This window comes from Myotis yumanensis, unplaced genomic scaffold (assembly GCF_028538775.1).
Source record: "Myotis yumanensis isolate MYYU_CA2020_CCGP unplaced genomic scaffold, mMyoYum1.0.hap1 SCAF_10, whole genome shotgun sequence".
NCBI lineage: Eukaryota > Metazoa > Chordata > Mammalia > Chiroptera > Vespertilionidae > Myotis > Myotis yumanensis.
Window position 1 is genome coordinate 39,426,002 of NW_027223761.1, and position 27,578 is coordinate 39,453,579.

The 27,578-nt window shown below is 42.0% G+C and overlaps 1 protein-coding gene and 2 long non-coding RNA genes across 4 annotated transcripts in view; 2 read left to right on the forward strand and 1 right to left on the reverse strand.

The window, feature by feature from the left end:
- The window catches only part of LOC139017246 (uncharacterized), a 211,667-nt gene that overhangs the window by 158,536 nt on the left and 25,553 nt on the right, over nt 1-27,578 (forward strand). The gene's annotated exons all lie outside the window — the stretch shown is intronic.
- Nucleotides 1,002-18,779, reverse strand: LOC139017247 (uncharacterized). 2 transcript variants are annotated; one of them, XR_011472841.1, is made up of 4 exons: nt 18,640-18,779; nt 6,357-6,443; nt 6,009-6,240; nt 1,002-1,502 (listed from the first exon to the last, which is right to left on the reverse strand). It is a non-coding gene; the product is annotated as an uncharacterized lncRNA (long non-coding RNA). The 2 variants fall into 2 exon arrangements; XR_011472842.1 differs by lacking the exon at nt 6,009-6,240.
- Nucleotides 18,622-27,578, forward strand: part of LOC139017244 (interferon-induced very large GTPase 1-like) — a 34,510-nt gene continuing 25,553 nt past the window's right edge. The window contains exon 1 of the mRNA XM_070425399.1: nt 18,622-18,718. The gene's annotated coding sequence lies outside the window, so the exon portion shown is untranslated. The remainder of the gene's footprint in view (nt 18,719-27,578) is intronic.

Below are 27,578 nucleotides of genomic sequence, written 5' to 3' on the forward strand. Positions count from 1 at the left end.
TCAGAGAGAGTCATTTTCATAGAGGGAAGTGAATATTTTTGCAGACAGCTACCAGTTTCTATATATTAGTTGTATGAATATTTCAAACCAATAGGCTATTCTTGGCTGTGATGTACAAATTGCCTTTATTTATTTCTTTTGAATATATTTTTACTGATTTCAGAGAGGAAAGGAGAGGGAGAGAGAGAAACATCAATGATGAGAATCATTGATTGGCTGCCTCCTGCAAGCCCCCTACTGGGGATTGAAGCTGCAACCTGGGCATGTGCCCTTGTCCAAAACTGAACCTGGGACCCTTCAGTCCACAGGCTGACGCTCTATCCCCTGAGCCAAACCAGCTATGGCGCCTTTATTTTTTAGTCTATTTTTTCCTCATCTCTGAAATTTTGACAAAAATGTTCTAACCCTTGAATGGAAAAATAATTATAAAAAGACAATTCTAAAGCATAGCGATATTTAGACATATTTTGTTCTGGGGAAAAATAACACAAACTTGTCCAGGTAAGAGCCTGCATCAATTCAGAAAACATTATCAAGCAAATGTAGAAAATATAAATCAAATAACTGTTTTTCTCATTGAATCATCGCCCTCTTTTTCTCTAGCATCTTCACAGTTCCCCATGGATGCTTTATAAAATGGTTCATAAAAGCTTAAGTATTCAAAGCCTGATATGTACTAGTGTAAAAGTGTAAGAAAGTTTGACTGGATTTTGGAACAAGATTTATGAGCAGGTTAAAAGGGCCATTGTAATCAAGGCCTTGAACAAGGTCAGATTTGATTATACCATTAATGATTTTAAAAATTATTCCTTTAAAAAGATCAACTGAAGGACTTGTGTGCATGCATATAAGCATAACCAATGGACATAAGACACTGGGAGGCGGGGGAGATGTCAAGGGGGGCGGGGAGGGAAGAAGGAGATATATGTAATACTCTTTGTAATACTTTAAGCAATAAAAAAAATAAAAATTAAAAAAATTATTCCTTTAATAATGAATTATCCAAGAATATACAGTTTTTAGGTTCTGACATTTCGATAAGATTTTTTTTGTATCAAACTGTAAGGAAATTCTTAACAAGAGGCACCCTTGAGACTTTTCACACTATACAAACCACAGGCTTATGATCAGAATAAAAATGAAAAACACTCTAAAACCAACCGAGATTGTGAAAGGGGAAATAAATCACCATTCTGAAAACCTACACCTTCTGAAACAAAGGCTTATGTAGGATTTTCAAAGCTGATCAGTGAAATGAGTGCTGATACAAAGAAGGTAATTTCTTCATGTTGGACATAAGAGCATCCATTGGTTTCAATTTACGGGCACACCGTCTACCACTCCATAGCCAGTGAAGAGAAACAATCCAGGGAACAGCAGTCCAAAACTTGGGTCTTCAGTGCTTGGAGAATAAAGTGCTGATTCTGCTACCTTTGTCCATCAAAGGGCTTCAAACACACTCTCAGTTAGAGGTCAAACTACTCATGTCTCCAAAAGAAATCCTGGAACAGGAAGGAAAAAAAAAAGATGACTATGGAGGAATATGGTTTTCTGTGTTAGTAGTGGAGAGAGCAAAGGTGTTCTATAGTTTCCCTTTTTTTCTCTGGAAAATAGTCTCAGTAAGAGTTGGAAGAACCTCTTAATATGATCATAGTCAAATGGTGACAGAAACAGAACCCCTGCATAGCATAGTGCCTGTCTCTCCTATGACTGCATCCTTGAAAACAGCTAAGTTCAGTTAACATTTGTGTAATGTTATCTTTTAATTTGGTTAATCTATTAACAGAAGTGTATTATGCTAATTAGACTGGACATTGCCAGGGTGTTTCTCAGCATCTAGAAGGGTTCAGGAATCCGGAGAAGGGCTGCGAGTAAATTAATAAAGAGACTAGACATGAAATATAAATTTGGGAGGCATTTTAGGGGGATCCAGAGAAGCTTAGCTTTAGTAACCAAGCTCTCTGAATCTCTGGACCCATAGCTTTTCATTAACACAAATTGCCCTAAAGCAAAGCAGATATAAATATCAAAGATAAGGTTTGATATACAGTAGGCATTGTCAGATTGGGGGAACTACCTTTAGCTGTCTGGCAGCAGGCAGTAATATATGCAGATGTTCAGCCCTGCTGAAGCCTCAAGATTTATTAACCTTTTGATGAACATTTTGCATTTTAATATGCCCTGCTGGAATTAGCTTCCAGCAGGACATCTACCAGACATCCTTCCAGACAAAGCCAGAGCGCTGGCAGTGGCATCAGCAGCAGGGTGATGGGGGTGGCACCTTCCCCTGACCTGTCAGGTCGCCTCTGCAGAGGGTGGCCTAAGCCAACAGTAGGACATCCCCTGAGGGATCCCGGACTGTGAGAGGGGGCAGGCCGGGCTGAGGGACCTCCCCCCCCGCCCCCCGCAAGGCACATATTTTCATGCTCTGTGCCTCTAGTGAATCCATAACTAAGTGCCTTTAACTAAGAATTACTATACATTAACTTATTTTCAAACTAAAATTGTTGGATGTAAATAAAAAAGTTCTTTGATAAATTCTTCAGGCATTTAAGCAGAATGATTATTAAATGGGATGAAGAGGCTATGCTGAAGGAATAAAAAAAACACTGGCAAGAAGTACATTGGTATAGAAAGAATCTAACTATGTAGGAATGAGGTTTTCTGCGATAGCAGTGGAGAGAGTAAAGCTGCCATCAATGTGGGATCAAGATTATGGAGATTACAGTGTCATTGGATTGGGGTCAATGAGGGAGAAGCCCTCAGTAGCTGCGGAGGAGGAGGAAATGGATTTTGTCGGGATGAGAATCACGTGATCATCAAGAGTAGGAGACTTTGGGGCCAGGTGTAGTTCACAGGATTAGAGGGGGTCAGACTGGCAGGGTCAGTAGAGGTAAGGTTCACATGGTCAAAGCCATGAAAGGACTCTCTCAAGGGTCATGGAAAGTAGGGAAGAGAGAAACAAGGGAATTGGGGGTCACCACATGAGTAGACTTAGGCAATTTCCAGAGTAAGTTGAGCAAGAGATCCCAAGTGCAGTGGGAAAAAGAAGTCACAAAGCCTTTAGGAAGGGCACAAGGAGGGTGATGGACATTAATACAAGATCAAACAACATTAATAACATGTGAGTTTCTTACAGGAAAATGAAAATTCACAGTAAGAAATTTTGGAATAGGTCTATCTCTCAGAGAGTATATAAATATGAGAAAGTCTAGGGGATGGGGTGTGTTATGGACTAAATGTTTGAGCCTCCCATTCCCCCAAAAAGCCATATGTTCAAGTCCTAACTCCCAATGTGATTTAGAGAGGGGGGCCTTGAGAGATACTAAGGATAAGATGAGTTCATGAGGACGGGGCCCTCATGATGCCATCAGTGTCCTTAGAAGGGACATCAGAGAGATCCCTCTCTCTCCACATGTATGAACCAAAGAAAGAAGGTGACAAACAGCAAGAATGCTGCCAGATAGAGAACCCTCACCAGGAACTGAACCAGTCAGAACCTTAAACTTGATGCTCCAGAACTTTGAGGACCAAATTTCTAGATCTAAGACACCTAGTCGGGTTTTATGTTATAGCACTCGAAGCTGACTGCAACAGGGTGTGAATAAAATTTGACCCCCTTAAGTTTTGGCATACTCACCCTTTGCACTGTGGGAAAGACATACGGAACATACCAATTTTTCCCCTTCCCTCAAAACTGTAGTTGTCTTTAATCTTTCTAATCATTCTTTAAGGTCTGAAAAAGCTCAAGGAGTGAGAGAGAGGAGGCAATTTTGGAGAAAGATATGCCCCAAAGGGGTCAGGGTGGAAGGTTTCTATTACCCTTGGGCAAGGAAGGGGGATAGGGTTGTCCTCAGCCTCTGAAGCTCTTGGGGTGACTACTGACACAGCTCGTCTTTGTCTCTCCTCTCCACATAGCAATATGGTTGGGGGTTTTCTTGGTCCTCTAAATTACAGGAACTTGGAGAGGGGAAAGCAGGGAAACAGGTGGCCAGTGAAAGTCACATCTGCATCACTCCAGCCAAGATGAAAATGGGAGAGACAGCGCATGAGGCCTTTGTAGTTCACAAGGCCTTTGTATTTGAACTTTTCTGCCTCAGTAGTAGTAGTAGCAGCAGCAAGACCAGAAAAAGTCATGCTACTAAAAGAAAAACTGTCAAACTACAGCGGGAAGGCGGGGGATGGTTGGGGAGGGGGGGTAAAAGATCAACCGCAGGACTTGTATGCATGCATATGAGCATAACCAATGGACACAAGACACTGGGGGGTATGGGAGGCTAGGGGAGGGTCAAGGGGAGAAACAAAAGGAGACATATATAATACTCTTTATAATACTTTAAGCAATAAAACAATTAAAAAAGAAATTATAGTAATTATTCATGTTATTGCTATTATCATTGCCATTATATTGAAATATAGTTATGCCTCCAACACATTCTCAATTGTGAACTCCTGAAGAAGAGGGTCCAAGTCTTATTCATCACCATATGCTCAGCATCTAGAACAGGGATGGGGAACCATTTTTCTGCCAAGGGCCATTGAGATATTTATAACATCATTCACAAGCCATACAGAATTATAAACTTAAAAATTAGCCTGCTATATTTGTTCAGACATCTAATTAACTCATCCCTAATGCCTTGGTATGGATAGACCAAAGATTTCATGGGTTTTATATGGCCCAAGAGCTGGACATTCACCATCCCTGATCTAGAATGTCAGTTACCCCAGTGTAGGTGATGAGTATTGGCTATTAAATACCAGTGAAATACAATTGCACTCTTTCCTTTCCTCCTGCAGCACTCTGCTTTACTGGATCTACCTCTTTTATTAGAACTCTCTATACCAGCATACTCCAACAGCTAAATATTTATCTTCCTTCTATATCTGGACTATTTATCTTAATGTGTCACCAATCCTGTGGCATTAAATACCAGCTGCACACTGATGACTACTAACACGTATCTCACCCCTACCTCTCCCCAACTGTCCAACACCTGCCTATTTAGCACATTCACTTGGATATCTTAAATGTATCTCAAACTTAACATGCTGGACCCTGGATTCTGAATATGCCCTCACCCAAAACTTGCTCTATTGACAGCCTTCCTCATCTTAGTTGTTTTCAATTCATTGTTTTGCTCTCTTGGTGTTATCAGTTTTCTGTTAGTTGATTACCACCAAAATCTCCATTGCTTTCAAGAACACCTGAGGCTTGAACTTCCCCAAACTCTGCTTCAAATAAATCAGTTCATTTTGGGTAAAGATCCAGGGCTCTCTGGATAAACTTCCTTTTCCCCTGGAGAAAAACCTCTGAGTCAGTGCTATTGACATTGGGGGAGGGCAGTAGCTTCCAGTTTTCCTGGTTGGTCTTTCCCAGCATGGAACCCCTCTGCCCTTCAAGTGAGCTGAGGCAAGGACAATGAAGGTCCCATTTCACCATGCCATCCCTGTGGTAGGACTTCTACACCTAGGAGTAGGCATGGAGGGAAAGGGGAGCCCCAACCTCCCCACAGCACTCTCCTGCAATTTAGCCTCTGCACCTCCAAGTTGGTAGGGATGAGAAATGCTGGCTGCCTGTCCCTCCCAGTAAGATACCCTGGGAGCTGAGGGGAGAGGAAGCCCCATCTTCTTGGCCACACCTGCTCAGAGTGGAGGGAAGGGGAAGGGGAGAGAAGACCTGTGGGGCTAGCTATCTGAATCTGTGCGAGTAACCTGACACCTGTCCTGCTTGGCAGAACCTGTTACAATCCCTGGAGGGGATGGTGCCAAACAGGCCAAGCCTCTGAGTGTAATCTCACTTCCCCCATCCCAACCCACGGGGTGGGGGTGGGGCTGCAAGGCCCATGGAAAGGTCCAGAAGCCTGATATAAAGGGAAGGCTTCCTCCATATGGACTCACTCAGGATTTGGAGAGAAACAGTCTCCCCCGAGTCACTGTACTAGCACATCTGAAAATAAAGGGTTTTTCCTTAAACCTTCCAGTACCATTGTGTGTTTTCCAGTCACCTGGTAATTTCTGTAACAAAGGGTCAATCATGGCTCATGGCATAGACTCTTTCACTGTTCTTACTAAGTTTAATGAGTTTTCTTTAATAAGTGTTCCTTTCTTGGTTTTGTTAGGACAATTCCCAGGAACTTTGAATGGTTGGCTTTGTAAATAACTTTCACCATGATGTGGTTTCACTGAGGAATGGGTCCATGAAACTCTTGACACTGGCATTCCACAAGTAGAATTCTTCTAAAAAGGGACAGATTTAGAGAATCAGTAAAAAACAAATTTCAGGGATGCCATTTAGAACATACTGTGTGATCTTCTCTGTTGGAAAATTTGATGGGTCTTTTTGATTAACCTACCTTACCACTTCCCTGAGTTTCCTCTTCATTCTCACAAGCTCTCTAGTAATTCAATTTGCCTTCATGTCTGCTTCCATCAGCTTCCACCTGGAAGAAGGAATGAACATCCAAGTGAATCCCCCAAGGATTTTAGCTCTGCAGTCCCCTCTGAAACCTCAGAGCTTACAGAGCAAGCCCAGGCCTCCACAGTAAGAGCTGGCACTTCTCAAGGCTGGGGTGACAATTCAGAAGCCTCTCCTCTCAAGATTTTAAGAGTCTCCCTTGGGAGCTGCCTTAATACCTGTCCTGGGGGCAGGCCTATAATTAGGGTTCAATCCCAGAAGAACTGAGCTGCTGACCTGCTGGATCTGATAAAACTGAACAGAGATTACACCCCAAAGAGCCACAAAACTGGTTAGTATATAGCGGCAGGTACTAGGGGATTACCCCTAGGACTGGATTTTGAGGCTGCTTGGCCAAGGGAGCTAGAATGTAAACAAAAATACCTCATTCTGCTGCCTGCTGCAATAAAATCCAAACTAGTGAGTCAGGTGCTGGTAAACAGAAAGAAGGTTATTTGAATGCTGGCCTCTCAAGAAGGTGGGGGACATTTCCATCCTCACAAACTCATATTAATAGGTCAGTGAAGGGAGAGATTTTTTTCTTTTTCTTTCAATTTTTAATATTTTTTTATTAATTTCAGAGAGGAAGGGAGAAGGAGTAAGAGATAGAAACATCAATGATGAGAAAAAATCATTGATTGGCTGCCTCCTGCATGCTCCCAAACCCCCTTTTACTGGGCATGGATCCCACAACCTGGGTATGTGCCTTTGACTGGAATCAAACCCAAGACCCTTCAGTGCACAGGCCAATGCTCTTTCCACTGAGCCAAACCAGCTAGGGCAGGCAGAGGTTTCTATAAGGAGGGAGAGGGGAAACAGAACAAAGAGATCAGGGGGAGGGGCTGTGGACTTGCAGGTAGTGTCCTTGTTGGTCCTGATATGGATTCTCGTGGTCAGAGTACTTGCGTTGGCCATCTGTGTGGTTTTGTTTTTCATTGACTACCTGTGTCTGGGCCGTGGGTGTTAGCCAGGGCTTTGAAGGTCACGTTGCTTCTTAGGTTCACACAGGAACTGAAACTGCTAGATTATGAAATATACTAAAGAAAGACCTTTTAACATGTTAGCTCTAGTTATGAGAGAAAAATCAAGTTAGAGTAACAAGCTGCGTTTATCATTTCCTATGATTAACATGGGTAGCTTTACATAAGTATAGTGTATTCATTCCCCATTAGAATTACCTAAGACTTTATATGCAAGAATTCATTGCCTTGGGGACACAGTCTCAGCATATGATTTTCAAGACTTAAGCAAACACATTAGGGGATTAGAGGAACTCACTTTATAAGGAGGCTCTTAGAAGCTTAGAGAAATCAAAAGGCCACAAAGTGCAGAGTAGAAATACCTGAGTTTTTTTAAAGATAAAAAAGAAAACATGTGAGGCAGAAGGGCATAGTGAAATGATTAAGTCATGTAAGGCCTGAGGATCCAAAAGAGAAAGCCCAAGGGACACAGCAGTCACTGGCATCAGCAAGGTGCCAATGAGAGGGCATCACCGTCACTAAGGAGTTCAGTTGTGTCTCTCTCATGAACACCTATGGGAAGATGGAGCTTGAAAGTAATAGATCATGTGCAAGCACTTAACCTCTAGACAACAGGAGGCTGCAATTACCTTCACCAGAGAAACAGAGGGACAACCCAGAGTCCACTACCCACAGGGAGTTGTAAAGGTGGTTAATAGAATATGGCCTTGGTAAAGATTGCTGTTGTTAGCATAAAAACATTCAAACCTGTAAAGAATTTTGTGAGTTTATTTGAGCCAAACTGTGGACAATTGCAGGGAAGTAGAATCTCAATGGATTGGTATAATGCTCCAGAGAATGGTGGTCTTCTCCTTGTTTTATACATTACATTCAAAGCAGGAGACCTAAGTGGGTTAAATGAAATCCATTGGTGATAGATTAGAGAGGCAGGAGAATGTATGGGGGAGGAATCTCTGGGATTGGATAAAAAATGAGATGATAGATACATACTTGTTTTACTTATGTGGGTACAGGATAGTTAACAGTCAACAATTAACATGATAACAATAACAATGAAGGAATCTGTGGTCTCTATCCTGGCACCCAGGGCATTTGGTTGTCCCTGAGGGGTCTGGAAAAAAAGGGAAGTTACAAGTAACTGTGACATTTCTATGATATGTTATCATAGATGCAAAAAGACAATAGGCTCAGGTAAGGTAAAGATTGATCTTGTCAGGGAAGATACTAGCCTAGGACGTGACTACCCACCATAACTGCTCTGGTTAGTTTTAACTTCAGACCATCCTTTGTGGTTACTTTAGGTCTTTAAGTTTGCAAGATGGCCATGCAGGCCTTCCCTGTGCTGGTCAGGTTAGCATGTGGCCTTTTTGTGGTCCACACTATCATCTAAATGGCTTTGAACCCTGGGATTGTAGAGAATAAAGAAACTGTGCAAAAGGAAATAAGGACCACATAAGATCGCTGCACCCCTCAGAAAAGATCAGCACCCTTTCAAAAAGTGAGAGAATGCAGGCTTTCCAAAAGTGACCTGCAGGCAGGAAAGTAATCAGTAGCCCAAGGCCCAGTTGAGGGCAGTGAAGAAGAGCATGAGACATAGATGTCAGATGGGCAACTCATTAGTAAGCGAAAATTAGGAAACAGAAAACTGGACGGTGAGAAAAAGATAGGTAAAACTGATGAGCAGAGCAAGAATAGATATTTGATTTCTACATGGCCTTTGGGGTAGAGGTCAGAATGGCAGGGCCAAATAAAGAAGGTCAGTTCCTACAAATAGATTCCTCAGGAGGAACTGAGATGGAGATAGCAGTTAATAAGGAACCCTTCCTCAGGTCCATGTGTTCTGGGCTGGAATTATTCCTCAAAGAGAAGCTTTATCATCCTATGTTGTAAGGTGGTAACTATGGGGGCTATTGCATATCACCTATACTTCTACTTGACAAGTCATACCTATAAAGTTTATCCAAATCCTCTCTTGCCTCAGCACCTAGGTTTTCTGCACCTCTGGAGTCATAACGAAACTGGAAACTGGGAATCTTAGTGAAGGGTTTACAAATACAGAATAGTAGCCTCACGAGCAAATACTGGCCTGAGTCATAGCATCAGACACTCTCTCCACCACAAATTATCTGTGCTCTTCCCCTGGGTCCCATTCTAACTACAGCTATCTTTTTTCTTCTTTTCTTTTCTTTTTTCCCCCTCCCATCTTATTTCTGAGTTCCTACTTCAATCATCTGAATTTCCTCTAAAGCTACAGGGAAATTGCAGGCCCTTCTCTTACCACCAGATGGTGGTAAAGAACTTCATCAGAATCATTCTGGTAGATTTCTCAACTTCTGCAGTGTTAAATTAACATTTGAAGATAGATAATTCTTTCTTCTTCTTCTTCTTCTTTTTTAGAATATTCTAAACCTTTTATTATGAAAAAATTTAAACATATTCAAAAGTGGAGAGAATAGGATGAATTAGTATAAAGATAGAAAGAATAAACTTCATATATACATCCCATAGTCTAACTGTTATTTGTCATTGCATAGCTAGTTTATACATAATTCTTTCTTGTGGGGAACTGTCCTGCATAAAAAAGGATGTTTAGCAGCATCCCTGGACTTCACCTATTAGATGGTAGCAACAGTGATAACAACCAAATATTGATCCAGACTTTGCCAAGTGTCCCTAGGAAATTTGGGTTGTCCCAGTTGCAAATCACTAAGCAATGCGACCCTGAAGAATTCTGAATAGTAGAAAGACAATCAGATTTTGAAGAAATCTCTGTTGTTTTTAAAAAATAATATTTATTCATTAAAAATGTTTCAAACATGTGGACAAACATACAAAAAGAAATTAAACACACAAAATCCTACCCATCAAATTAACTTCTATAATCAATTTAATGACCATCTTTCATGCATATAAACACATAGTTAAATATGTACAATTCTGCATGTATGGTACTGTATAGTATATGTAATTTCCTATAATCTTTTCCACTCAAAATCTCCTGTGGACATCTTTTGATATCAACCATATTGGTCGAATTCAATACTTAATTTAATTCTTGCATATCATCCCTTTGTAGGTAATTAATCAGGTCTCTACTTGTTGGCAACCAGGTTCTAAATTTTCATTATTATACATAGCATTACAATTAACACCTTTGTACATCCGTCTGCATAGGCCAGGACTGGCAGTTTTACACTCAATATTTCTATGTATCTAGAATTTTGCCAGGACCCAGACCTTTACAAAGTGAATTAGACATTGATCTTGTTCCACTGATATACACATATTGGTAGAGAAAAATGAAAACAGGACAAAATAAAATATGGTAATTGGATGGAAATGCAAAAAAAAAATGTTTGGGAAAGATAAAGAGAATATAACCAATTGGAGATCTGGCATAGTTTCACAGACATTGGGCCTATAAAGAGATGGTATAAAAATTAGTCTCAGCCCTAGCTGGTTTGGCTCAGTGGATAGAACTTTGGCTTACGGACTGAAGGGTCATAGGTTCGATCCTAGTCAAGGGAACATGCCTGGGTTGCAGGCTCAATCCCCAGTGGGGGACGTGCAGGAGGTAGCCTATCAGTGATTCTCTCTCATTGATGTTTCTATCTCTCTCTTCCTCTCCCTTTCTCTCTGAAATGAAGAGAAATATATATTTTTTAAATTAGCCTCAACCCTTCTGTTATCAAATGCTTATTTAAAACAAACATTTGTGCAATTGCCCATTTACCTCTTTCCCCTGCTCCATGTGTGTAAGCCAAGTTCAGTCAGGTCTTTCTGTTTTATATATACCGCATTTATCACAGGGCCTTGTACTTAATGAATCTTCAGAAAAGATTTGCTGGATGCAGGTATTTATTGTAACCCTTCCTGCCAGGAGAATATTCTCCTGAAGAGAGAGAAGGGGAAATTGCATAGGAGCAAAGGGGCTATGGGTAGGAGTTTAAATACCCTCTCAACTTCCCAAACTCAAAGACAGACCAGAAACAGGACAGGAAAGCAAGAGGAGAGGAAGAAAGGTAAACTGATATGCACTTCTCAGATCCTTTCTTTCCCCTTCTGAAAAACTTATTCAATAAGAAATCTGAATGAACTTGTAGAAGGGAAATTTAAGATGAATCCCAAGGCTTACACTAAAATTCAGATGATGTAGAGAAATATTTTACTCCCCTTAAGTTTGTCTAGAATCTAATATCCTTCCCAAATCCTGCCCACTTCTTAGCAGGCGAAAAAAAAATTAGTCTCAATCCTTGCCCTGCATCTCTCCCCAAAGCTTAGTGGGAAAGTGTGTGTGGTGGCTGCCACCTGCTGGTCTCTGCAGCGCTCTGCCTTGCTCACCTTATCACTAAAAATTTCCAGAATACCACTGCTGAGAGTTTGGCAGGGACAATGTTCCTGAGTTGTTGATGCTATTCCGGGAATTATGCTATTTGCACAACCCATGAGTTTACTACCACATCCTCCATCCCAAAAGTTGACCCAGCATTCCCACTACTTGAAGGTTGAGCCAACTCACTCTGTTATGGTAGGACTATGACAGCCCACCTGGTTTCAACTGACCACCTACAGCAAACAAAACCTCACCGGGGGACCCTCAGGAATAGCCAGGTCTCTGCTCAGGATGTCAATGACAAGCTTCAGTTAGCTCTGGAGTCTAATACCTCCCCTTTAGCCTCCATACAGGGGTGGGTGGCATCAGTAGCCAAGGTAGCCCCACAGAACCAGTGCGCCTCAGACCTTCTGACTGCAGAAAGAGGAGGAACCTGCATATTCCTTCAGGAAGAATGCTGCTACTATATCAACGAGTCTGGAGTAGTGGAGCAAAACGAGCAGACCCTGACTAAGCTGAGTGAAGAACTATGTGCAAGACACTCCCGGGACAACTCTCTTTTCGGCTGGTTCCAAAGCCCCTTAGCTACCTGGGTCCTACCCATGATAGAGCCCCTAATTCTTATTGGTGTCTTTTTTCCCCTAGCCTCCTGCCTCCTCAAGTTTATCCGCTCCCAGGTGGCAGAGATGTTACCAGTGACTGTAAATCAGCTCCTGCTCCACCCCTACACCCTGCTGCCCTCTGACCTGCCTCTGCCTGACCCTGGCATTTAAAACCGCCCCTGCCTCTTTGCCCCTGGCTACCCAGAAGTAGTCACAACGATTTCGACATCCCCTATCACCAAAAGGCCAGGATGTTAGGTGGGAGGGAAGCCCACGAGCCCATGCATGCACAAGGCAGATGGTGGCACAGATACTGGGCCCTTCCTGGAATTCCTAACAGGTCAGTGTGCCAGACAGATGGCGAAAGAGACTCCTTCCTGGAACCTGTGACAGGCCTGCCTGGCCTCTTGGCGCAACTTCACTGGCCCTGCCCTTTGGGGCCCGTGTAGCTGGCTCAGGAGTGCAGATTAAAGTACCACCTTTCATTTGCCTGACTCTTTAACTCTCTGACTTTGTCTCATGCACCAAGAACCATTACAGATGTTACTAATACATCTGTGTTATCTGAAATTTCTTCCTCTTCTCCCTCTCATTTTCTTGGCAAGTACTAGTATCTCCCACCAGATTTTAGAAAGGCAGCTGGAAGGAATGATCTGGGGGAAATAACAAGCAGGATAGACTTAGTGATCTCAGCTGCCCTTCTCTCTCTAATCAATGGATTAGAGAGGGATTGCCCCACTCTACAGATGTTCAAAGGTGGGATTAGGGTTGAACTAGGTGAGGAACATGAGGCACCTAGAGTGAAAAATGTAAGGAATCCCTTACTCTCAAGTACACTTACATCCTAAGTGCCTCTTAGCCTCTTCCCAGCTCTGGTGGGACTTGTGGGTCATTGGTTCTCTCTGGCTTCTCTAAGGAGATGTGTGAGTTCATTTTTTCTCAGTTTATTCAGAAAAAGGCTAGAATTCTCCGAATGAAACGTAAGTCAGGAAACTGGCAGGAAAGCCTAAGGATAACAGCTTACAGTGACAATTCATGAGGGCCCTGGCTAGCTACCTCAGTTAGTTAGAGCATCGTCCCAATATGACAAGGTTGGGGATTCAAGAATCAGCCAATGAATTCATAAATAAGTGGAACAACAAATCAAATTTCTCTCTCTCTCTCTCTCTTCCTCTCTCTCTCTCTCTCTCTCCCTCCCTCCTTCCCTCCCTATTTTCTTCCTCTCTATCTAAAATTGATAAATAAAAATTAAAAAGAAAAGGACATTTATTATTTTTTAAAATATATTTTTATTGATTTCAGAGAGGATGAGAAAGATAGAAAGGTTAATAATGACAGAGAATCATTGATCAGTTGCTTCTTGCATGCCCCCTATGAGGATCGAGCCTGCAACCAGGGTATGTGCCCTTGACCAGAATGAAACCTGAGACCCTTCATTCCTCAGGCCGAGGCCCTATCCACTGAGCCAAATTATCTAGGGAAAGGACATTTATTCTTAGCAAACACTCCTCACAAAAACAAACATTTCCCAGAACTGAGATAAGAATGAGAAATGAAACCAAAAGTCTTTTCTCCATATTTGGCATTGTCCTTAGTAAGTGGAGGCACAGTGATGGAATGAACTCTTTTGAGAATCTGATTTTGAGACTATAGGTAATTCAAACAACATTTGCCATCTTATCATATACAGAAAATGTGTTTAAATGTGACAGACTCTGAGGTGGTTCAGGCACAGACTCTATCATCTGTAGACTCCTAGTGTTACCAAAGGCAGGTTAGGCTGCCTGCTGTGATGAAAGCCAATACCCATGAAACAGGTGTTGGTAAAAGGAGAGGGCTTGTGCAGGTGCTGGCTTCCTGAGAAGATGGCCAATTCCTGTCCAAAAAATGAACTTCACATCTCTAGTCAAGCTGGTGGCTTTCATAAGGAGAGGGAAGTGGGAGCATGCAGGCAGTGTTCCTTCTGGTTATGATAAAGATCTTGGTGTCAGCATGTTGAATCTATGTGCATCAGCCTAATTTCTCTGGTCGGTTATCTCCTATCTGGACAAGCACTGAAGCGTTTGGTCCCTGCAATGTACTAAAATAGAAGCTAAAATATAGATTGCTAGAAAAATATCTCCTTCATATTTTTGTTCCAACAGACTTATTAATTTGTTAGTTAGCATATTTAATTCTGGTTAGTACAATCTATACTAATAAAAGCCTAGGTCATGACCAGGTGGGGAGAACCAAGATGGCGGCATAGGTTAACGCCGGAGCTTGCTGCCTTTAACAACCACTTCAAAAATACAACTAAAAGACTGAACGGACATCATCCAGAACCACAGGACGGCTGGCTGAGTGGAAGTTCTACAACTAGGAGGAAAGAGGAAACCATACGAGACTCAGAGGAGGCGCAGTGCTGAAGTGAAATACTAAGGTGCAGAGTGCATGTGGAGCGGGTCAGTGGCGGAGGGCGAGGTTGTTGTCTTCAATCGGGAGGGAGTTTCAGACTCTGAGCTCCAGATCCGGGTGAGTCTCTAGGGACCCAGACTCAAACGGGAGAAGCAGGAAGGCAGCTTTCTCTCCGAGGTCTGCAGCGGTTGCAGAGCCCCTGGAGACGGAACTGAGAGCAGCCATAACTGCTCGCTCCGCCTGCCCTGTAGATCCCCTGGGGACCCGCCCCTCCCAAGCCCTGCACAGAGGCATTTGCCGGAGAACCTCAGGCAAAGGCTAGATTAGCACCACCCTAGAAATTCAGCACAGTAGCGCTCCCACTGCAGACACAGCTGACTCTCATAGCCAGTTAGCCTGGAGGTCAATTCACCCCCGTATTGCCGAAAACAATCGAGACTTAACTACAACAAGACTGCGCACAAAGACCACAAGGGGGTGCACCAAGAAAGCATAAAAAATGCGGAGACAAAAAAACATGACAGAAATGGAGGATATAGAGCTAAAAAACGCACTTTTGAGGGCTTTCAATAATTTGCTAGAAACTGCTGATAAACTTGATGAGAGCCTCAAGAAATCTAATGAGACCCTCGATGTTGTGATAAAGAACCAACTAGAAATTAAGCATACACTGACTGAAATAAAGAATATTATACAGACACCCAACAGCAGACCAGAGGAGCGCAAGAATCAAGTCAAAGATTTGAAATGCGAAGAAGCAAAAAACACCCAACCGGAAAAGCAAAATGAAAAAAGAATCCGAAAATACAAAGATAGTATAAGGAGCCTCTGGGACAGCTTCAAGCGCACCAATATCAGAATTATAGGGGTGCCAGAAGATGAGAGACAGCAAGATATTGAAAACCTATTTGAAGAAATAATGACAGAAAACTTCCCCCACCTGGTGAAAGAAATAGACTTACAGTTCCAGGAAGCGTAGAGAACCCCAAACAAAAGGAATCCAAAGAGGACCACACCAAGACACATCATAATTAAAATACCAACAGCAAAAGACAAAGAGAGAATCTTAAAAGCAGCAAGAGAAAGAGACTCATTTACCTACAAGGGAATACCCATACGACTGTCAGCTGATTTCTCAAAAGAAACTTTGCAGGCCAGAAGGGAATGGCAAGAAATATTCAAAGTGATGAATACCAAGAACCTACAACCAAGATTACTTTATCCAGCAAAGCTATCATTCAGAATTGAAGGTCAGATAAAGAGCTTCACAGATAAGGAAAAGCCAAAGGAGTTCATCACCACCAAACCAGTATTATACGAAATGCTGAAAGGTATCCTTTAAGAAGAGGAAGAAGAAGAAAAAGGTAAAGATACAAATTATGAACAACAAACATGCATCTATCAACAAGTGAATCTAAGAATCAAGTGAATAAATAATATGATGTACAGAATGAACTGGTGATTATAATAGAACCAGGGACATAGAAAGGGAATGGACTGACTATTCTTGGGGGGGAAAGGGGAGTGGGAGATGCGGGAAGAGCCTGGACAAAATCGTGCACCTATGGATGAGGACAGTGGGTGTGAAGTGAGGGCGGAGGGTGGGGCGGGAACTGAGAGGAGGGGAGTTATGAGGGGATAAAAGAGGAACAAATGTAATAAACTGAACAATAAAGATTTAATTTAAAAAAAAAAGAAAAAAAAAGAAAAGCCTAGGTGGCCCTCGCACAACGCCCTCATGTCATCACAAGATGGCCACCACAAGGGCAGTTGTGGGCGATCACACTGGCAGGGGAGGGCAGTTGGGGGCCATTGGGCTGGCAGGGGAGGGCAGTTGGGGGCGATCAGGCCTGCAGGGGAGCAGTTAGGCGTCAATCAGGTCAGTAGGGGAGTGGTTAAGGGACAATCTGGCTGGCAGGCAGAAGTGGTTAGGGGCAATGAGGCAGGCAGGCAAGTGAGTAGTTAGGAATCAGCAGTCCCGGATTGTGAGAGGGATGTCCTACTGCCCCCAAGAGGTCCCAGTTTGGAGAGGGTGCAGGCTGGGCTAAGGGATACTCCCCTCCCCCCCCCCCCCCCCCCCCGCACACACCCCCTGCATGAATTTCGTGCACCGGGCCTCTAGTAATGTATACAAATTGTATGTTTTATATTCTCTGTTACAATAGCATAGAAGTAGACAAGATATAGACACTGGTATAAGGCACAGCATATGAGTGAAAAAAGAACTGTAAGATGGTGGCTCTCATATAGACAATCTCAAAGATTTGAATTAAACAACTCAATATTGCACTTGTAAACATTCCCCTTGATGCCTCTTCTTTTGTTAAATTTGAACTTGAAACCAATTATGTTCCTGGAAGAAAAATCTGAATTTGAGTCATTATTTCAGACTAAGAATTATATCCCCTTTAACATTATGTGAGGTAGATGGTACTACTGGCAAAAAAAAATCATTCCACTACTCAGCTGTTCTCATTCCTTGGGTTGCATTTCCCATTCGCAAGACTTAAGTAAATATACTAGTAGCTAGTAACTGTTGGATGCTGGATTCAAATCTGTCCTGACTGGCATTTAAACTCTTGCCTATTAGAAAACACCAATGCTTCTAGGGAATAAAATCTATAATATTGTAATAAAGACTTATGATGCCAGGTGGGTACCTAAATTAGCAAAATGATCATTTCCTAAATTATGTAATTGTCTAACCACAATGCTGTGTACCTGAAACTAAAATAAAGTAGTATTTAATGTCAACTGTAACTGAAAACTAAAACTTCAAATAAAGAAAGAAAAAACCAATGCTCCTATCTAAGGAAAAGTGTAGGAAAAGATATGTGTGTAGTGTAAAGTTAGTGGCGCAGGAAAACAAAGAGAGTCGAGTCAGACAGAAAAGAAAGAAAAGGAAAGGTTTAATCTGCATCCCTGGGCAGACTCATGAGCCCCAAAGGTGGGCCAGTGAATTCGTGCCAACAGGGAAGGGTGGGCTCCTTTATATACAGGTGTTTAATGAGGGGCGGGGAGCTTGAGCTGAGGAAGTTCCCACTGTGGGGGTCATGACCGTATTATTATAATGTATTATATTCAGAGAAATGTGATAAAACAAAATGCTTTACATGGGTTTAAGTTTGAGGACCAACTGTCAAAAATAACATTCCTAGAAAACTCTAATATGAAGGATACAGAAGAGTAAAATTCTCTCTTTCTCACCATAAACACAGAATATGCTCTTTAGATTTTTACACAACACACCTTTAAAAGCTTAGCACACCTTTGAGTTGGATCATCCAAATCAGGTAATAAAATATTGGAAGATTTGTTCATTTTCAAACTAACCATTTCCGGAAAACAGAGCTTCAAGACTTGAAACTAATTCTAGCATAAAAGTCCTTTCCTGGAAATAAAAACCAACAGATTTCATTAGCACTGGGAGCATGCTTCTCTCTTTGTCCTTAGGTTACATGAGAATTAGAACAGCAAAGCAGTTAAAGCACTGTCCTGAGGAAATCACTGATCTGCAAATTGTGCCCATGTCTCCTCCCAAATTCTCCCTCTGTTCTGTTTGTGATGGGTTTTTTTTTAAATCTTGTGTTCACCCTAAACCTCAATGGTTCAAACACACAACACACATACACACACACACACACACACACAATTAGTCTTCTAATTACAGTAATTTTAAAACATAGAAATCACAATAAAAATAAATAAATAAACAGAATTCCTTTTAGTCAGCTGATTTTTTTTAAGGAAATAACTAGCAAAACCGAAAGTGAAACCACTTTTTTTACATCCTTCTTGGAGTATAAATGCAGGTACCTCCACCACAGCCAGAGCCCAAGTCTCAGGAGGAGATTAGAGTCAGCAGCTTACCAGGCTCTGGAAGGAACCTCCTCTCCATGCAGGGCTCTCTGGAGTGATCTGAAGACAGGAGCTGACCTCAAGGAGACAGGTAAGTGAAGAAGAGGAAGAGAAATGGGATAGACAAAGACAGAGGCAGGACTAAAATAGAAACAAACATTTATGGAAATAGTCCAGGGGATAGTCAGAGAAACAGCAGATTAAGAAATGCTAGGAACACTACATGAATCTGGCATAGTCATTGTTCCAAAAAACATACTCCAAATCTGGGTAAAAGAGTAAACTATTAAATAAACAATGAAACAATTTGGCAATCTGTATTATCAAAAAAAAATCCAGACAAGTAAAAAGAATCTTTATTTGACAGGATAATTGGGTAAGGGAAGGAGACTATTCTGATGTAGAAAACAACCCAGCCATAGAGCTGCAAGCATCTCACAGGCCACGAAGAAAGGTGTTAGGTTAGGTGGCTCAGGAGGCAGCGCAAGAAATAGAGAGTCCAGTGAATCAGAAAAGAAAGGAAAGGAAAGTTTATTCTGCGTCCCAAGGAGACCCACGTACCCCCAAAGACAGGGCACGTGGATTCACGCCAACATGGAGGGAGGCGCTTTTTTTATACTGCGGTTGGGTGAGGGGCGGGGACATGAGCTGAGGTATTCAGTTGAGGAAGCTTCAGCTGCAGGGGGGTCAGCAAGGTATTCAGGAATGAGTCAGCATCTGTGTGGGGGTATGTGGATTCAGGGAGAAGAAGCTGGTATCTGTGTCTGGCACGTTGATCTGTGAGAAATTCCAGGGGGAGTCCATTGTCTCATCACATGCCTGCATGTATCCGATCCTGGGCTCTCTCCTGGGCTCTCTCCGACCTAACAAAAGGAACTGTATTCACAGGGAAGAACAGGTGAGGAGGGAGTGGGGGGATCAGGGAACGTTTTCCCCTGAGGTTTGCTGACTCTTGGGCAGGATCTATAAGGAAGGGTTGTTGGCTGGTTTAGCAGGAGGGTTGGTCAAAGCTCAGGGGACTGGAGAAAGGAGTGAAGCTGAATTAAGGTTTACTTACAAGCAGTTTATTGTGATTGATCAGTGGAGGCAAACAGCTCAGTTCATCTTTATTGAGACAAAAATAATAATTAAAATGGTCTGTGTCTGGCCTCATTATAAGTGAAAAGGGACATGGGTGAGTCTTATCTCTAAGTCATATGGGGCAGGGTGCTTCTGTGCAGTAAGCCATGTGTTGGGGAAATCCCCAAAGTCTAAATTCAGGTTTGATTCTGAAGAACTGACCTGTAGCCTTATTCAAGTTCATTATAGCTTTAATAGGAGAAACTTACATACACGGGCAAAGCAGCTGCTTGCTCCCAGTGGTGGCTGGCAGGGAATAAATCCACACCCTCCAAGGGCAGGGTCTCTTCTCCATAGGGGTTAACAGTGAAACCATATGGTGGGTATCACATAGGTCACCAGAAAGAACAATACATTTCTAAGGTAACAGATAACACCCACACTCTGTACCTTCATTAACCTCCTTCCTGGGGACATGACCTTTCTCTTTGGGTGGCATTCCAGCTTTCTGGGTCATCAGCAAACCTGAGGCTACAGAGTTAAACAGGGACATAGGGTTAAACAGAGAGTCCAACATGTTCCAGAACCTTTACTGTTGGAGACATATTACACCCCCTTCTTTCCTTCCAGTTTTGTTGACTGGTCTAATAATCAAATTGACAGAAAACAGCTTAACAGGAGAACCCCAAATATAATTACATATATACAGAAGCCCTCAAAGCACATGAAAACTCAAAGGCAGTCAGGCAATTGAGGCTCATACACCATCCTGAGCTAAGGAGAGGGGTGTAGGAGTCTGGAGCTTCAAGGGGAGAAGGACAGTTCACAGGACGATGAGAAGAGCAAATGTTTGGTGAAAAAATGTTTGCCATGCCATGCAGATAAGTCTTTCTGATTTAAAAAATGTTTCACAAAATGATGAGAAGAGCAAATGTTTGGTTAAAATAAATGTTTGCTGTACCATTTTATTTATTTATTTTATTTTACATAAAAAGTTATCTCTGGTGACAGCTCTCTTCCTGGTATAGGCCCCCTATGTTAAAAAAAAAAAAATAGCATTTAAGAGAGAAGTTAAAAGCTTTTCCTGAGTCTGCTGGGTCTTAATTTCCTTCAGCTCAAAACAATCCACTTGCCCAATTGGCACATGTATTCGGAACTTCTTCAATATACAGGATTATGACAACTGTGAGGTTGAGGAGGGATAGCAGAGTGTAGATTCTAAGAGAAGAAACTGACTAGAAAGTAGGAAGAGGAAAAAGAGTGGTTGTGGAAGGAACTGGGTTGTGTCCAGATTATGAGAGGCCTTGAAGGCCATGGCCAGGTAATGTGATGATATCCTAAACCAATGAGAGTTTTTAAAATCTTGTAATCAAATGATTTAAATATGAGTTTTGGGATGCAATGTCCAAGATGGACCACAATAGGGAGAAAAATAACAGATTCAATAGCTTTTCGTACAAATAAGTCAAATAAGTAGAACAAACTAACGCCCAATTCTATATAATAAAAGCACAATGTGCAAATTGACCAAATGGCCGAACAGTGGAATGACCATCTGGATGACTATCCAGTACCAAGCTATGACACACACTGGCTACAGGCCAGCCAAGGTGGTTGCAATGCAATTGGTCAGGGGCCTAGCCATTGCCCCATGATCACCCCGCAGAGGGAGGCCCAGACCACCGGCTGGGGGTGATCAATCAGGGGCCTCCGCAATCACCCCAAAGAGGGAGGCCCAGGGGGTGTGTGGTGGCAGAAGGGGAGGCAGCACTAGGCCAAGGCAGGTGCAGGCAGGGGGTGGGGCCGCAGGGCCACGAGGACCTACCCTTGCATGAATTTCGTGCATCGGGCCTCTAGTGTTTAATAAGTTTCCTACAGGAACTTACTTAGGGGAAGAAATAAGAAGAATTAGATTCCAAGATATAAAAGGTGCCTACATCACCATTTCCCCCAGCAGAAGTGGGTGGATACCCCAAAATGGCTAGAGCCAGGAAGTTTGGTGAGTTTCTAATTCAATAAGCCATTCTGCATCATTAATCCAACATGTCCAAAGAGCATCTCCAAATACAAAGGGAATCGCCAAAACCGGTTTGGCTCAGTGGATAGAGCCTCGGGCTGCGTACTGAAGGGTCCCGGGTTTGATTCCGGTCAAGGGCATGTACCAGGGTTGCAGGCACATCCCCAGTGGGAGATGTGCAGGAGGCAGCTGATCGATGTTTCTCTCTCATCGATGTTTCTAACTCTCTATCTCTCTCTCTTCCTCTCTGTAAAAAATCAATAAAATATATTTAAAAAATAAAATAAAAAATGAATAAATAAATAAACTAATACAAAGGGAATAATAATATTACTGGACAGGGATGGGCCTGGAGCAGGTCTGCCTCAGGCCAGCCTGTAGTGTGTGGGTGCTTGACTTTGTATAGAACAGATTTCACAACATGAGTCCAGGTGATTTTCAGAGTATGCTTATTAAAGCTGGGGACTGTGAAACACAGGAAGAACTTAGGGTAGAAGAAGCAATAGGAGAGAGCCTAGGCCAGGGGTGGGCAACCTTTTTGTGAGCGCGTGCCAAAACCAGCAAAACCTCTGACTCAAAATTCTTCTGCATGCCAACCCTAATTTTTTGAGAACATGTCATGCCTACTTGCTATCTCTTAAGTTGTACGTATGTGAAGAACCTTGAAGAAATAATAAAATTCAGTAAAGTGACAAAAACACAGTATATGATGATGAAAAATACATTTATTTTTAATGTATACATGTACACTGATAGTCCAACAGAAAACTTTATGACTCCATTTGATATTATCAGTGGGACTTTTGCTGCTGCATCACTGATGACAGAGATTTTACATCAGGTTTATATTTCGTGACCTTCAGAGATATGCACGAGCTATTACTTTCATCCGTTAGGCTACTCCTATTACGAGACTTAACAAAATTCATCACTGAGAACAAAGATTCATAAGCATATGTGGATGAAACCAAAACACTGGTCGGATCTAGGAAGGCAGGGAGAGTTAAGGCAGAGGCATAGAAATTGCTCTTCCCCTCTCTCATCAATCCATGTCTATGGTCTTGAAGATAACTTGTTATGTAAAATTATTTATTTATCTAAGATGCACCTACACTGAATTTATCTGAAAAATAAAAAAGTCAATATTAAGAAAAAAAATTGTAAATGGAAGATTATAAGAGAGGGTTTCGCGTGCCAGCAAAAGTTACTGGTGTGCCATGTTTGGCACACATGCCAGGGGTTGCCCACCCCTGTCCTAGGCGGTGCTCTCCTTTCGCTCCCTAGAAACATAGGAAAGAAGTGAGCCAAGGCGGGCTGCTCTTAGCTCACTGGGAAGTCAGAGAAAAGGGGACCTTGGAGATAGGTCAGGGGTTAAGCCCAGGACGAGCTGCTGCTGCTGCCCTATTCTCTAGAGCAGGGGTGGGCAACCCCTGGCATGTGTGCCAAACATGGCACGCCAGTAACTTTTGCTGGCATGTGAAACCCTCTCTTATAATCTTCCATTTACAGTTTTTTTCTTAATATCGACTTTTTTATTTTTCAGATAAATTCAGTGTAGGTGCATCTTAGATAAATAAATAATTTTACATAACAAGTTATCTTCAAGACCATAGACATGGATTGACGAGAGAGGGGAAGAGCAATTTCTATGCCTCTGCCTTAACTCTCCCTGCCTTCCTAGATCCGACCAGTGTTTTGGTTTCATCCACATACGCTTGTGAATCTTTGTTCTCAGTGATGAATTTTGTTAAGTCTCGTAATAGGAGTAGCCTAACGGATGAAAGTAATAGCTCGTGCATATCTCTGAAGGTCACGAAATATAAACCTGATGTAAAATCTCTGTCATCAGTGATGCAGCAGCAAAAGTCCCACTGATAATATCAAATGGAGTCATAAAGTTTTCTGTTGGACTATCAGTGTACATGTATACATTAAAAATAAATGTATTTTTCATCATCATATACTGTGTTTTTGTCACTTTACTGAATTTTATTATTTCTTCAAGGTTCTTCACATACGTACAACTTAAGAGATAGCAAGTAGGCATGACATGTTCTCAAAAAATTAGGGTTGGCATGCAGAAGAATTTTGAGTCAGAGATTTTGCTGGTTTTGGCACGCACTCACAAAAAGGTTGCCCACTTCTGCTCTAGAGCGAACCCACAGTGCGTCTTTGTCCTAAGGACATTTTCTCTTTTTTTTTGTCCAAAGGCAAGAATCTTAGGGGAGGATTTCAGCAGAATATTCCTCAACTTTCCAGGTGCATTTTTAATGTGCTGATGCACCAAAATGAAGGTATAGGGGAGTTTGGGATCATTCCTTGGTCTGCTTTACTGTTTTACTTTTATCTTGGGTCTGTCCAGCTTTAATGGTTTGTTTGTTTGTTTGCTTATTTGTTTGTTTCTTTGTTTGTTTGTTTTTTCCCCTAACTTCATTTGTCCTTGGGTTTAGTTGGCACAAATGGCATTAATCGGGTCTTTGTTCTCTATTCCCAGACGAGGATGATTTAAGCCCTGTATTCCCTGCTTAGGGAGGGGAGGTATAAACCATTTGCTTTCAAGTGACCATGATTGGGGAAGATAAGCTCTTGCTATTCACAGGCTAGCTGTAAGTTATTCAAATTGTTTGTCTTTGTTTAATTTTCTTGTCTCAGTTTCCCTATCCACTTGCACAGGAATGTTCTTAGCTTCTTACTATCCTGCCACAATAAGATCTAGGATAGAAGACAGATGCAGAGGCAAGTGAAAAAATTTTTAACTTTTTTATTAGGATATAACTGACATATAACATTGTTAGTTTCTGTTGTACAACACAATGATTTGACACATGTATATAACAAAATGATCACCACAATGTCTACTGTTAGGTTAGGTGGCTCAGGAGGCGGCGAAGGAAATAAAGAGAGTTGATCAGAAAAGGAAGGAAGGAAGGAAAGTTTATTCTGCGTCCCCGGGAGACCCACGTACCCACAAGGACAGGGCACGTGGATTCACGCCAACAGGGAGGGGGGAGCTTTTTTCATACTGCGGTTGGGTGAGGGGGGGGACATGAGCTGAGGTATTCAGTTGAGGAAGTTTCAGCTGCAGGGGGTCAGCAAGGTATTCAGGAAGGAGTCAGTATCTGTGTGGGGGTCCGTGTTGATTCAGGGAGAAGCCAGTATCTGTGTCTGGCATGCTGATGTGTGAGAAATGCCAGGGGGAGTCCATTATCTCATCACATGTCTGCATGTAACCGATCCTGGGCTCTCTCTGACCTAACATCTACTTAATATCCACCACAACACAGTTACAACTTTTTTTCTTGTGATGAGAACTTTTAAGGTTTTACTCTCTTAGCAACTTTGAAATATATAATACAGTATTATCAACTAGAGTCACCATGCTGTACAATACATCTTCAGGACTCATTCGTTTTAGAACTGCAAGTTAGTATCTTTCTACCTCCTTTACTTATTTGATCCCCATAACTCCCACCCCTGGAAACTACCAGTCTGTTCTCTGTGAGTGCTGTTGTTTTTGTTTATCTTTGCTTGGATTTAGTTTTCACATACAAGTGAGATCATACCTGTTCTTCTATCACTGACTTACCTCACTTAACATAATGCCTTTGAGGTCCATCCAAGTTGTTTGAAACAGCAAGATTTCCTTCTTTTTATGGTTAAATAATATTCCATTTTCTGTATCTGTTTATCCACCAAAGGACACTCAGGTTGTTTCCTTGTATTGGCTATTGTAAATAATACTGTAATGAACATGGGGGTAACGGTCTTTCTAAGTTAGCATTTTCATTTCCTTCAGATATTTACCCAGAAGTGGGATTGCTGGATAATTCAATTTGTTAGACACTGGAAAAGGCTGGACATGGCAAGAAGAGTCTATGCAGCTCATGATTAGCACCAGAATCACAACTCCTCAAACACATATTCTCTAACCACCTGATGGAAAATAGCCTCAAGCTATTCTCTGTCCTGCTACCTGCTTATTTCTTTCTTACCACTTAATGCAATCTGAAGTTATTCTGCTCTTTCAAGTATTTACAAATTTAAGGTCTGCTTACTCCCACTCTCAAAGAACAGGGGTCTAACCTATCTTATTCAATTATCCTACAGCACCTAGAGCATTCTCCACCTTGCTGACATCCCTCAAAAAATATGTGTGGAATAAAGGCTGTAATTTTAAACCTATCTTTGCTAACCCTCAGATCCATAGTACTAATTTGATCTCTTTTGTTTAGAGGCATATCATCATGATGGGTACAAGAGAGCAGAGATAGTCAACATAGAGAAGGTCCCTAGATTTATCAGGATGAAAAGGTTGGAATGGTCTTCTGAACTGGGAAACTAGAGTATGAGTATCAGACTTACAGAGAATTTTTCTTTAAAAGATGAGAACAGAACTAAGAAAAGAGAATAAGTGGATGGGATGTATTCATTGGTTCATTTTATCAACAAACATTTATTTATCCAAAAGGACCTTTTTTTGTTTTTACAACTCTGGCAATTAAGGATATATAAAGAAGATAAAAACCTATGGAGGAGTCAGGATCCAATCTGTATTTAAATGGGATGGGAAGGCTTGAGCACGTTTTCTTGTCCAAAGAAAAACAACCACAAAAGCAAGGTACTCAAGATATTTGACTTGATACATAGAACATAAGGCTCAAGGGGAGGTGAGCAGGAGCAGGATTTAGAGGACAGTCAGTGTTGCAAAGACCTTAGGGACACTTCTTTAGGGATGAGAAAAGACACAAGAATGGAATTACAGTCTTAATTTGAAGGTAAAAATATGTGAGAAAGTTCTGACCATATGACTTCTCCATTCTCTAGAATTAGAAGTGAGGTCACCAAAGGTGAGAGGAGCCTCAACTAATACTGTTTCATATCATCTTTCCTACTGTCCTAGCCCCTCTCTATGCTTCAGGATTGTGGGTTCATAGGATCCTCTCAGACATTTTCTTACTTATTTCCCTATCCCCACTGTCAAGCGAAATGCCTGCATTTAGAAGATCAATGAGTGTAAGTTAATTAGATTGAAAATTTTGATGATGTCATATCTGATTGTAAGAACAGAGGAGAAAAAAGAGTCAAAATCACTCTCTTTGGGGCCTGAGACACTAGTTAGATGGGAATAGGACGAGTGGGTTAAGAGAACAAAAAGGTTTGGGAAGAAGGTGGGTGCAATTTGGGATGCACTTGTTTATATTCCACCGCATGGCCCCTGCTGGTGAGAGCCACATCTCTGTCTGAGGCTGGTCCTGAGGGGGTTTCATTCCTTTGGGCCTCCAGGGATTGAACCTTCTTCTTCACTCGCCTCAATGAGCCACACACACTCCCCAAGCACTTGGATGCTTTTGGTCTAAGGTCCAGTTCAGTTCTTTTCTGTCCTCAAAACAATGCCCCATGCTTCAACTGCAGCCTGGGAATTTACTACGAATCCCTAGATACACGAGGACAAAAATGTAAAAAACTGTGGGAAGGGAAAAATTATCCTCCTGCTATCTGACTTCAGAATACTTCAGGTAAAGTCCCAGAGTCTCACTAGGCTGAAGGCAAATGAGAATATGGGGTTACACTAGTGTTGGGAATGTCATGTCTAAGTGTGAGCACATACCGCATATAAATGGGCTCTATGAACCCCCACTGAAAGGTCTCATAGAAGATGGTATCATGTGAGTTCCTCTATCTGGCTTAAAATATAAGTTTTTATTATTTTTCTAGAGGCCTGGTGCATGAGATTTGTGCACTGGGAAGGTGCGGGGGAGGTCCCTCAGCCTGGCCTGCACCCTCTCACAGTCCAGGAGTGGGAACAGGAGCGGGCCTAAGCCATCAGTCAGACATCCATAGTGCTGCCAAAGAGTTAGGAGAGGCTCCTGCCACC